This window comes from Malus domestica, chromosome 03 (assembly GCF_042453785.1).
Source record: "Malus domestica chromosome 03, GDT2T_hap1".
In the NCBI taxonomy this organism is placed as follows: Eukaryota; Viridiplantae; Streptophyta; class Magnoliopsida; order Rosales; family Rosaceae; genus Malus; species Malus domestica.
This window is the reverse complement of record NC_091663.1, coordinates 21,832,774-21,844,941: the sequence shown is the minus strand read 5'-3', so window position 1 is coordinate 21,844,941 and position 12,168 is coordinate 21,832,774.

Sequence of the window (12,168 nt, the reverse complement as noted above, 5' to 3'; positions counted from 1 at the left end):
CACCGTACGCTCACTTTGGATCCATTATAGGTCCCAGTCATGTCCTAGATTGCTATAGGCAATTAGGACTCGTATGTGATGCGCATAACGCTAGTCTTCACGTAATTATAATACTATAGCATATATCATTATTACACCCAGTCCTGTTCATGTCAAAATATCTTTGCATGGACTCATGTGTCAACATATGTCGATGAGAAATCGATATGTTATGTTTGTTTATGCAAGATTATGTGATTACCAGACGTTAGATATTTATTTATGAAATATTATGACATATTGAAATCTTGAGAAATTGCAGGCTACGGTAAGTATTTTTATGCTATACGTAGTACGTATATTTTGGTAACTATATTTGTTTTACGACGAGGGGTTATTATGCTTTCGAAAAGGTTTTCATAAAACTTTATTTTTAGGCCCACTCAACCTTGTTTTTTCGCCCCTCTTGGTTTTAGTAGCTGAGCTTTCATGTTGATGAGGATTCTTGGCAAACTTTGGTATAGGTGATTACCTTCGGCGGTATAATTCTTATCCTACCTTTACTGTACTTTATTTATGTTCTGACATCACATATGAATTGGGTTCACTCTCGCTCACATGTGCACTCTTACATTTAGGCACTTTTAGGTTTAAATTTATTCACATATTCCACCTCACTACACTTTATGGTTCGTCACCTTCCGGGTGTCGGCCAACATAGCTCGATTCGGAGTCCAGATGGACATTTCGGGTCGGGGTGTGTCAATTTGGTATTAGAGCTTAAATTTGGGCAGTATTGCGTTCATCACACGCATGTTATGAGCATTCTCGGTTCTTGAACCTAATTGTCGAATCTTGCCACCTCATCGAGCATGAAAAATGCGTTAGTTTTTCCTAAGTTTTGGATAATTTAGACGACTTATCGACATTTTAGAAGATCGTTTTGGCGAGCGTCTTTAGACTTTAAGTGAAGAATTTCTCTGCCAAGGAAAGGTTTAGATTGGAGATAAGCTGATGACCTCGAAGTAGGGCTAAATCAGTAATTGTGTGTCAAGACTTTTTTACCAATCTATCTCACCATTATTATCCAGTCATCATTTCCAATCCGTCCGAGTTAGGAAATCGTAAATGTTTTGATTCCTTGGCAGTACCCGTTAGAATACCACCTATTAGAATTCCTACGAAGTTTTACTTTTCGTCAAAATTCCAGAAATGTCTCGAGTGACAATATGGTACTAAAGTGGTAGCACTCAATGGAAGAACATCGGGAGGGGGACAATCACCTTTGGTCCCCGACTATACTAATCTTTCAAGTGTAGTTATAATTTCGAATCTTCAGTAGGAAGATCGACTTACGTTAAAGTCCATTCTAAAGTAGGTTGTTAGCAAATTCCTTTTCCCGACCTAAGAACACTTCAACCAACACTAGTTCCTGAAATTCCTTCGATGTTGTACTAGTCAATTCGATGAGTTTAGGCATCAGAGTATGAATTGTTATACCTTCGATTAACAGTAATCAATTTTCCCTAGAATCAATGAAACCACCTCTTAGACCAATTCCTTACCAATCATCTGAAACCATTCACCCGAGAGAGCTCTAACTAGTAACCAGCCTACAGTGGCACTACTAATTGACAAATATTCAGGCAGTATGATTCCTGATACCGGACATATATACTAGTATCCGGGAGTGATATCTTTGTGCCAGAACGTCGGTTCACAATTTTAGGATAACGAACAATATCAAAATATCTTAATGCGTTAATTAGCGGCGTGACTAATAGATTGGTTAACAGTGACTACCTGAGCCGTATAAATTATAATAGTGGAAACTTAGAAGCAAGCCTTGTAGGATGATCGTAAACTCGCAGTTATGTTAACCATTTTACCCATCTAGGTAACCAGAACATTCTCGACCAATCACCTTTCTGATCACCTCCACAGACAAATATTAGAATTGAAGCACGAGTTGAATTCCCGCTGTAAGAGTGAATTGAGTATCGAGAAAGTTGTGAAGGCCTTTAGTACGTGGTGTAATGAAATGAAGTAGTATTGTATGTTCTGAGGACGCATATCTTTGGCGTCTTTTCTCAAAATTTTACCTAAGATACCATTGAAACATCATCAATCCACCTTTCTAATACCACCCTTATCTTCTTTGCATCTTATCAAACGACTTTTACATCGTCGAGAAAACTTAGTTGTAAAAGCTACCAATTAGGAATATACCCAACTAAACACTTTATCTAGGGAACCTCAAACCCATCCATGAAGGCAAAAAACTAAACCTTAGTATTGTACCTAGATTTTAGCAACTCAATCGGGGTGACGATTAAAATCGTTAACCCATACTTCAAATTGATGGCTTCTCTGACAAACTTCTAGAGCCCTAGTTTTCTTCCTTAGCCTGATGAATTCGTAGTAGTCTTATCGATGACTTTCTCACATACTCAGCAACCAAATCAAAATTTCTAAACATCGACAATCAGCTTTATATCAAATTCCTCAAGTGTAGCCTTGTTTAGATTAAGTACTTTTCTTGGTATACGTGATCTCAGCAGACGATATTTTTTTCTTTCTCCAAAAGGTTGCAAATGCAAAAAATTGGATATTCCCATAAATTATTATGAAATACAAGACATCCTTGACCTTATTAGTTTTTATCGGCAATTTGTTAGCAATTTTCAGCTATAGCGTTTTTCCTCACATGTCAACCGAGGAATGTTAGTTTAAATTGAGACGTGGAATATGATTAAAGTTGTGACAACTGAGCTATTGTCTATTTCTTACCCATGTTTGTACACTTTTCGATAATTTCGATGATTTCAAAATCCATAGTGATATTGTCTATTTCTTACCCATCTTATTCATGACCAAAAGTCACCAATTACCATCCTTACTTGAAAACTAGATGACACTTCTCTGTGGAGAAATGTGTCCAACCTTAGCCTTCTAAAATACATCTTCATTTGAAATGAACTAAATTTTTGACAGCGACGATGGAAGAACCAAGTCAACGTCTACAATTGCATTATCATGTATTACCCTGGTTGTGCAAACGTAAATACTGTTTGCCACATCAAAAGACATATGTACCCTTGAATACCTCTAGCCTGACGTATCCCATTCTAGTTGGAATTCACGAGTATCATTTTGACGTTAATTACGAATCATCAAGAAATTGTTCAAGTGGTTATAATCACTTCTTGTATCTGAATAGAGATGAGAAATATCACCATAAGCTCCCGGTACGAGGTATCTTGTACATGTAGAGATTAGGATGATGTTGTTGGAAATGTGCCCTAAAACCAATCATGTGATGATACTTTACGGACATTTCACATGTTAAACTAATTTGGTTTAATATAAAGGGCAAAGATTATTGTTTGAGCGGTCTCATATAAATGTTATATGCTTAAACGATAAAGTCCAAGGAATATGTGATTGGAAGAATGTAATCTAATGAAGTTAGATTCATGAGACCATTCTTTCGTAGACACATCCTAAATGTTCCTGATCATAGGATTGCCAATTGGGCATTGACAGTCCGTCAAGATCGGTACGTGCTATGTCTTCTCTCAGGGAGAGTGACTAGTCTCGAGTCATTGGTGTGTGTGACATCAAGACAAGTACGTAGGTGCTCAGTAGAGAATGAGTTCACTGAACGTGATCAACGAAGAGTTCTCATACTCATGTCACATGAGAACTCATGTTTGGGATAATGCAAATTAGTCCTTTGACCTGAGGCATCACAGTTGTCTTGTGGTTAAGTCCTTGATCTTTGATTATGTCAAAGTCACCCCATCGGGGTGTCCACGGCATCGTTGGGGTTAAGCCACTTAGTCATGGAGGCAGGTGAATGCGCAACAAGGGATCTCTAACCTTCAAACCGTTTGAGGGAGAATACTCTATGATATGATTTAGAATCTCTGGCCAGAGTATGAATGAGATTTAGAAAAGTCGTTCTAAATCACATTCAATGAAATCATATAAGCACACGAATCACATTGGATAGTAGACATGAATAAATAAACTATCAAACCAAACAATGTGGTCAGGAGTATTAGATTAGAGAAAGACCGTATTGCATTTGTAATCCCAAACTGAATAGGTTTTCTCTACCTCTTCTGATTAGCTTGGGTAACCATGATATGCTGCAAGGTGTCACTCATGGTTTGTGGAAGCCCTAAACGTGTGTAATCACTAAAGGGAGAATTGAAAGTAAGTTTCAATTCACAATCGATTTGAAATGGTTTTAATCGCCCACTGCCTCGCTAAAAGGAACCTAATGGATCGCACACCATAAGAGGTGGAGATTGGAGATTAAACGGAGATGAGTAAGAATGATTAAATGGTTTAATCATTTATTTATGGCAAGGATTAATTAATATGTTAATTAATCAAACGAATAAGTTCGTTAAAGACCTCGGGATATGTTTTGGACCTTAAGGCCCAATGGGCTTCGAACGTCAAGCCCATTGACTTAAGTTGTATGACAACTTAATGAATAATGATTCACTAAGACCCAAAAGCCCAAACAACACCCCATGGCCGGCCATTTAGAGGAAGGGTAGTGAACTTGCTTTAATTGCAAGTTTGCCACTCAAATGAATAAAGGTATAAATATGACTTTATAGCCTTTTATTCATTAGGGTTTCTTTTAGAGAAAATTGGTGAGAACTTGTCTCTCCATTTTCTCTCTAGGAGGCCGGCCCCTTGGGGGGTGCATCTTGCAATCCCACTACTCCAAGGTCACTCATTTCTTCTCCAATCTCTCCTTGGTGAAGAGACTTAGAGGTTCCCTACTTTGGGAACTTGGAGAAACCTATTCTTCCATCCAAAAACATTGATTTAAGATGCAAGGAATGAAGGCCCTCTCTTTGGGTGATTAGCCTTTGCTTATGCAAAGAGGAATCTACAAAGGTATAAATCTCAACTCACTTTGTTTTGAGTTGATTAATGGTTCACCAATCTACTAGGCTTTGAATTTCTTGGTTAATGTTTTGTTTTTAAGTGCATGCTAGCATGATTCCGCCTTTAATTGTTAATTGCATGCTATATGATGTTGCTTAAATGAACATGTTTTCACAAAATCTTCCTTCAAGTGGTATCAGAGCCTAGGTCTAGTAGTTGGTGAATCCTTTTGGGTTTTGTAGTTCATAGTTTGTGATTTAAAAGTTGTAATATGTTACAAGCTTTATTCTTGTTTCTTTGAATGTAAATTTTGTTAGAAAATTTGCCATCTCAAATGTTGTAGATGTAGTTCATATGAGCATGAATATTGGAGCTAAAATTTGGTGCCATGACTTTGGGGATTTTCGGCCAAATCCAAAGGGTGGATTTTTGGGTTCTTGTTTGACTTGTTAAAAGTGTTTTCAAGTGACTTTTGGAACCCCTATGTACCCTAGTTTGGTTAGATGTTATTTCCCTAAAGTTTGAATGGTTTTGGAATGTTTTTGGGTGAAAAATGTTCATGGAAAATTTTGAGTTTTTTCATGAGTGTTCTTCATTGTTCTTGACATTTTTGCCAAGAACAAAAAGGTTTGTGTTTTGATTCAAAGTTTTGATTTATTTCATAAAGTCTTTGTTTTGTGTTTTATCAAATGTTTTAATGTGATAGAAATTGTGTAAGGTGATGGAAATGGTGATAGGTGTGTAAGAAGTACTTCTCTTACACACACATCACTTGCATGACTTTAAGTCACATTCCACTTGCATGAATTTATGTCACAAATTCCACTTGCAAGGCTTTATGAAATTGTTGAAAAAATTTCTAAAATTTTGTGGACTTATCTCCACTCCCTTTCCCTCTCTAAAACCGGCCCTCCCTCAAGTGGGAGTACTTTTGGGTCTTTTATGCAATTACATAAAGTTTTGATACTTTTGTGTATTTGCACTTTGGCCCAAAAGTTTACGTTTTTACGTTTAGGTCCAAAAACGCTAAAGGACAAATTGTTTTGCTCCTTTAATGAAGTTTTTGCATTGATTAAATTTTGGGTTCTAGTGTAATTACATGAAGTAGTGGACTTTTGTGTCTTTACAAAGTGACCCCAAAAGTTTTGCAATATAGCCCAAAAGTTGAGGTTAATTGCTTTATGGCCCAAAAGTTGTGGTTATTGCATGATGGCCCAAATTAGGTTGAGAACAAAATTGTTTTGTCTCTTTAAATGAGAATTGGATTTTCATTTTGTTTAGCTCCATTTAAATCAATTTTATGGATACAAAAACCAAATGAAAATGTTGCATTCAATTTAATTAGTTAAAGTGTTAATTAATTAAAGGGTGATTATGAACCTAAGCCTAATATAATTGAGCTATGTGAAAGGCCGTTTCAAATTTGTTTGAACCATGGGAATGTGTAGATTAGATTTTGGTTGTAATTTGATTTGATCAAATGTTGTAAAAGGGCATAAGCTCTTCTTTACTTTAAAGTAATTTGTTTTATGCAAATGTTGTAATGAGCATAAGCTCACCTTTACTTTGAAGTACTTCTTTCTTGCTTTATTTGATATGCATGAAAATGAAGTAGTTGGGTCCAACGCCCCTAAGACAACACGCCTTAATGTGATTAAACGCGTAACTAAAATCAATCACCATCCCTAGACCGAGATTCAACACAAGGCTCGTGTTGAATCTAAACAAAGGTTCATAATCATCCTAAGGCCCTAAGGCAACTATATAGTCCATCAAATGAATGCAAAGGTTATGTTAGTAGTATCATATACTCTTGCTTTAAAAACCGTTTTATAAGCATAGTGGGAGTATTATATACAACTAAAAACAATCATATGGACCAATAGTTGTAATAGGACCAAAATTGTTTTAATAGAGATTAAAAATGTATGTTTATATGTGATGAGACCTAAAACCCTCAACCAAACCAATATTAAGTTGATAAGCGAGAGATGTTTAGAATATCTCTTCGTGGCCTTCCACCGTGGTGGGATCCAATCGTTTATGACTTGTACACCGGCTTCACCCTATCATGGGGGAGTACACAGTGCATGCTTATACTCAGGAGGAATCCATATACATATGATGAGGTGAGTGTAGGCAACGAGGATAGCTATATATCGTATCATCGTGAGGCTATTCTTGAACCCCTTCACACACTAAGCATGGTGGGAAGAACTTAACTAAGTGCAATGGAACCAATATCATATCATTGTGAGGTTACATTCTCTAGAGGCCAAATAAGATGGGTACTTGCATGAGTTGCAAATGAGTAAGCGTACTCTCTCATTATTATTGTTGCTAGCCATATATCGTATCATCGTGAGGTGGGCTTGGTAATAGTGAGCCTCCCATAACCTACTAGGAGTTTCATCCAAAACTCTCGAATTCCTATGAGGGATATGGAATTTGCCAAAAATAGTGGGTGGTGCTATTTTGATTTAAAGACCCGAATCAAATGGCTTAAAATCAATCCATTTATATTCGTTATGTATTTGTTTACCAATATATTTGCAAACGCTATCCAACACTTGACAAATAAAACCGAATGTTTTAGTTTCCGAACTTGGTACCACAATCCCAAAGAATGTCTTAAATGGATTGTATATGTACCTAAGTAGTCTCATCCTCAAAATCTTTCTATTGGTAATGTATCATTGAAAGAACATGTTAGATAAGTCTATCATGAAGAGGACAACACAAACAACCAATGCTTATTCCTTCGTTATATGAACAAAGGAACTTACGAAGATTAGCATAAAGAAAAGGACACTTTTAGTGTTATTAGTTCTTCACTTACAAATCGTTGTATGAAGAAATAATGAGTTGTTTTGAACAACCCTTAGTCAATGCAAACACTTAGTGCTTGTTTCTTTGTTAAATGAACAAAGAACTTAAGAAGAAAGCACAAAGGCATGGACACTTAATGTGCCATGATTCTTCACTTACAAATTGTTGTATGAAGAAATGAGAGTTGCCTTGTACAACTCTTGAAAGTTTGTAGTTATGTTTAGAACATAATGGTTGGTTGACAAAAATAGTCCATCAACATGGACTTATGATGATTTTGAATCATTGAGTGTTGAAGTGTTAAAACACTTCTAGAGACGGGAACTAGACAAGGACTTCACCTTTGTGTCCCTATCCTTATGGTTCACTAAGTTTATTGTAAACTATGTAGTGAACAATAACCACATGCTCTCCAAAATGTTTGATGTGTATAACACAATTGAAATAAGTTTCAAGAGAGATAGTGGGAGTTTAGGGACCATGACTATTGTAGTCAAAGGAGAAGTCAAATGAAGAAGATAAAATTAACTCCAAGGGAACAAACTTTCTTTATGAAAGGATGGACATTGGAAAGGGTATTTGCAAGAAATGTCTTGCAAATGTCAAGAACACACCTTTCGAAGGTGTTGTAAATTGTTCTTGAAAAGTTCAAAACAGTTGGTTCTTCTACTTGAATGCTTGATTCCGTATTAGTAACTATGTTTTACAATCGTTGTAAAAGTGTGACTAATAAGAAGTAGAAGATATATGAGAGAAGGAAAAGGTGCTTCACATTCGGAAAGTGAATCAAATATAGATCTCTGCGAAAGCAGATGGTACTTACTTCCTCATATGAACTACCAAAGAAATTGGAAAAACATAGATTGTCTTTATATTCCAATTTTAAGGAACTAAATTCCGTCACTATGTGAAATGGATAAATGTTTTGTTTGACAAAACATTGTTCTTTATTAATCAATGATTGGATTATGGTAATCTAATTGATTGTCTCTATAGTAGAGATAATATGGTGGTGTTAACTGTTTAGAATACAACGATGCTTAAAACCCAAAAGGTTGCAAGGTAGTGACTAATCCCAACTAAAGTTGTGATACCTCTAAAAACATAAATTACGAGTTAGTCATAGATGGATACTTAGGATCGTTAGATCCGGATCCAATGCCTTCTTGTTAAAATTGTATAGAGGCAAAATGTTTGAATCTTCATTCTTTTGGAAAGAAGAAAGAATCACAAAGTTGTTGAGGTTAATTCACTTAGATGTTAGTGGCACTTATCCACAACATAATACTACTCATGTTGGATGACATTCACCGAAGATCACTCTCGGTTGGACTATAGTTTATTTTGAATAAACACAAGTCCGAATACTTTGCAAAAAGTTTCAAAGAATTCAAGAAATGTAAGTTGATGAGTAAGACATCTAAAGTATTTACCTCCTTAGATTTGATCCAAGGAAAAGTAACACTTTAGATGAGTCTCCTTGAAAGATATCAAGGAAAATAGCATCATAAGATAATGTATTTCTCCATTTGGAGAAGAACAAACTCAAATAAGATTTAGTTCGTTAGATGTTATCTATTACCCATATATAGGATATATACTTCTAAAAACAATATGATTGTCAATTAGAAGATCTTCCAAATTTTTCATGACTCCATAAGATGTAGTTGGAAAGAAAGACAAATCTTAAGCATGTTAAGATTTGGGGTTGTGTGTTAATACACAATATTTGTTTGATAACAATCTTGTAGGATATCCTTAAATTAACTTTTGGATATCGCTTCTATAAACCAACTAACAAATGTTGTTTTGTTGGGTAGTTCATTGTAATCCTACAATGTGATTTGCCTAAGAGCAAATGAACGAAGGATAGAACTCAAAGAATGGGTTCTTTGAGAGACAAGAAAGTAATCAACAAATATAACAACCTGGATCCTATACCACAAGCTCCAAGGTAGTCGAGAAGGATTTATAAACCGTCTCAGTTGAATGGTTTGAACTTTATGACTATGTCATAGAGTTGCACCTCTTAATTCGAAAGAAATAAGAATGAAAATCCTTATGACTACATTGAGTGCATATACGATATATACTCATGGGAATGGTAAAGTACCATTTGACCCGAAATAATGAAACCTTCATAAGCTAATTGGTAGCTTAAGGTGACTACAATCAAAGAGAATGGTTGACTTTGAAGGAACCATTTTTGACGTAGTCTTAGTTTCAATTAATTCGAAGATTGCTAGCTACAATTAAATGGTGATTCAATGTTTGGACATAATATAGGTTTCCGAAACCATTATTAAGATAGTCTTGATAATATATGTCTAAAACTATGAATCACAAGACATGTAAGTTGTAGAGATCCATCCATCATGGATCTTAGCAAGCTAGTGGGAGCTATAAGCGTCTTATGAGAGAAAGGTCAAATTGTTTGCTTTCTCATAAAGATGTAAATGAATCTTTTGTTTACTAGGTTTACAAAAGATTAGTGGGAGTTAGTCATATTCCTAAATTTGTATGTATATATATATAAATATATATGTGATATATATGAATGTATATATGATTTATTAATTTTGGAAATGAAATGAATACTTCTTCGTTAAAGTTATGACTTTAAACATTCGTTAAAGTTATGACTTTAAACATTCTATAAAGATAGAATGTATATGGGAGACATAGTCTATATACATGGGATGGAAATCTATATTGATAGATTTTAGGATATAATTTGATTATATCAATCCCTAATAATAGACAAAAGATGCTAGGAAGTTTCTCATATGATGATAAACTTTAATCAGAAGAACAACTCTAGTGAGACTAGGAGGTAGCTCTTCTCAAAGGGAACGTACCCTTTGACTCCCAAAGAAATAATGCGTAAATAAGAATCCTTTATGCATACGCATAAAGGTGATTTATGTATTTCATATTGTATGAAAAACATTGATATGGGTTGTACCTAGAAAGGTACAAGACGATATCAGTGCAAGCCCAGGATCAGAACCATGGCAACTGTCAAGTGAGTCCTTAAGTATTTAAGAAATACTAAAAGATAGATTCCTCAACGAATGAGGAAGAATTAGAGTAACGTAATGGAAGCGTAAATGTATTAGATTATGAATCTAATCCATCATTGGATGTTTCTTCATTATGAATGAAGAGATAAACAAATATCTCTTTATTATGACTAAAGAGATATTTGGATGGAAACATTAAAGTAATAACTTTAGTGTGTTCCATTATGAATGCAAAATATATTGCCATATAGAAGTTTGCAACATTGTTGTTTGGATGGGAAAGTTCATTTATGAACTCTCTATTCGGTTCCAACCAGAAAGTGTATCTAATGTACTGACACTATGACACTAATGGGGCGATAGCTCAAGCCAGGGAATCAAGGTCTCATCAAGATCCAAACTCATATGAGAGACTGAACCACATGATTGAGAATCATGTATAATGGTGACGTCGTTATTCTCAAGGTTGCTTCTATGGATAACATATAGATATCCATTGCCTAGGCCTACTATTCAGCCATTTATGAAATGACTACAAAAGAGGTATCATCACTGATGACTAAGCTGATTGGCTCTAGTGCAAGTGGGAGATTGTTGGAAATGTGCCCTAAAACCAATCATGTGATGATACTTTACGGACATTTCACATGTTAAACTAATTTGGTTTAATATAAAGGGCAAAGATTATTGTTTGAGCGGTCTCATATAAATGTTATATGCTTAAACGATAAAGTCCAAGGAATATGTGATTGGAAGAATGTAATCTAATGAAGTTAGATTCATGAGACCATTCTTTCGTAGACACATCCTAAATGTTCCTGATCATAGGATTGCCAATTGGGCATTGACAGTCCGTCAAGATCGGTACGTGCTATGTCTTCTCTCAGGGAGAGTGACTAGTCTCGAGTCATTGGTGTGTGTGACATCAAGACAAGTACGTAGGTGCTCAGTAGAGAATGAGTTCACTGAACGTGATCAACGAAGAGTTCTCATACTCATGTCACATGAGAACTCATGTTTGGGATAATGCAAATTAGTCCTTTGACCTGAGGCATCACAGTTGTCTTGTGGTTAAGTCCTTGATCTTTGATTATGTCAAAGTCACCCCATCGGGGTGTCCACGGCATCGTTGGGGTTAAGCCACTTAGTCATGGAGGCAGGTGAATGCGCAACAAGGGATCTCTAACCTTCAAACCGTTTGAGGGAGAATACTCTATGATATGATTTAGAATCTCTGGCCAGAGTATGAATGAGATTTAGAAAAGTCGTTCTAAATCACATTCAATGAAATCATATAAGCACACGAATCACATTGGATAGTAGACATGAATAAATAAACTATCAAACCAAACAATGTGGTCAGGAGTATTAGATTAGAGAAAGACCGTATTGCATTTGTAATCCCAAACTGAATAGGTTTTCT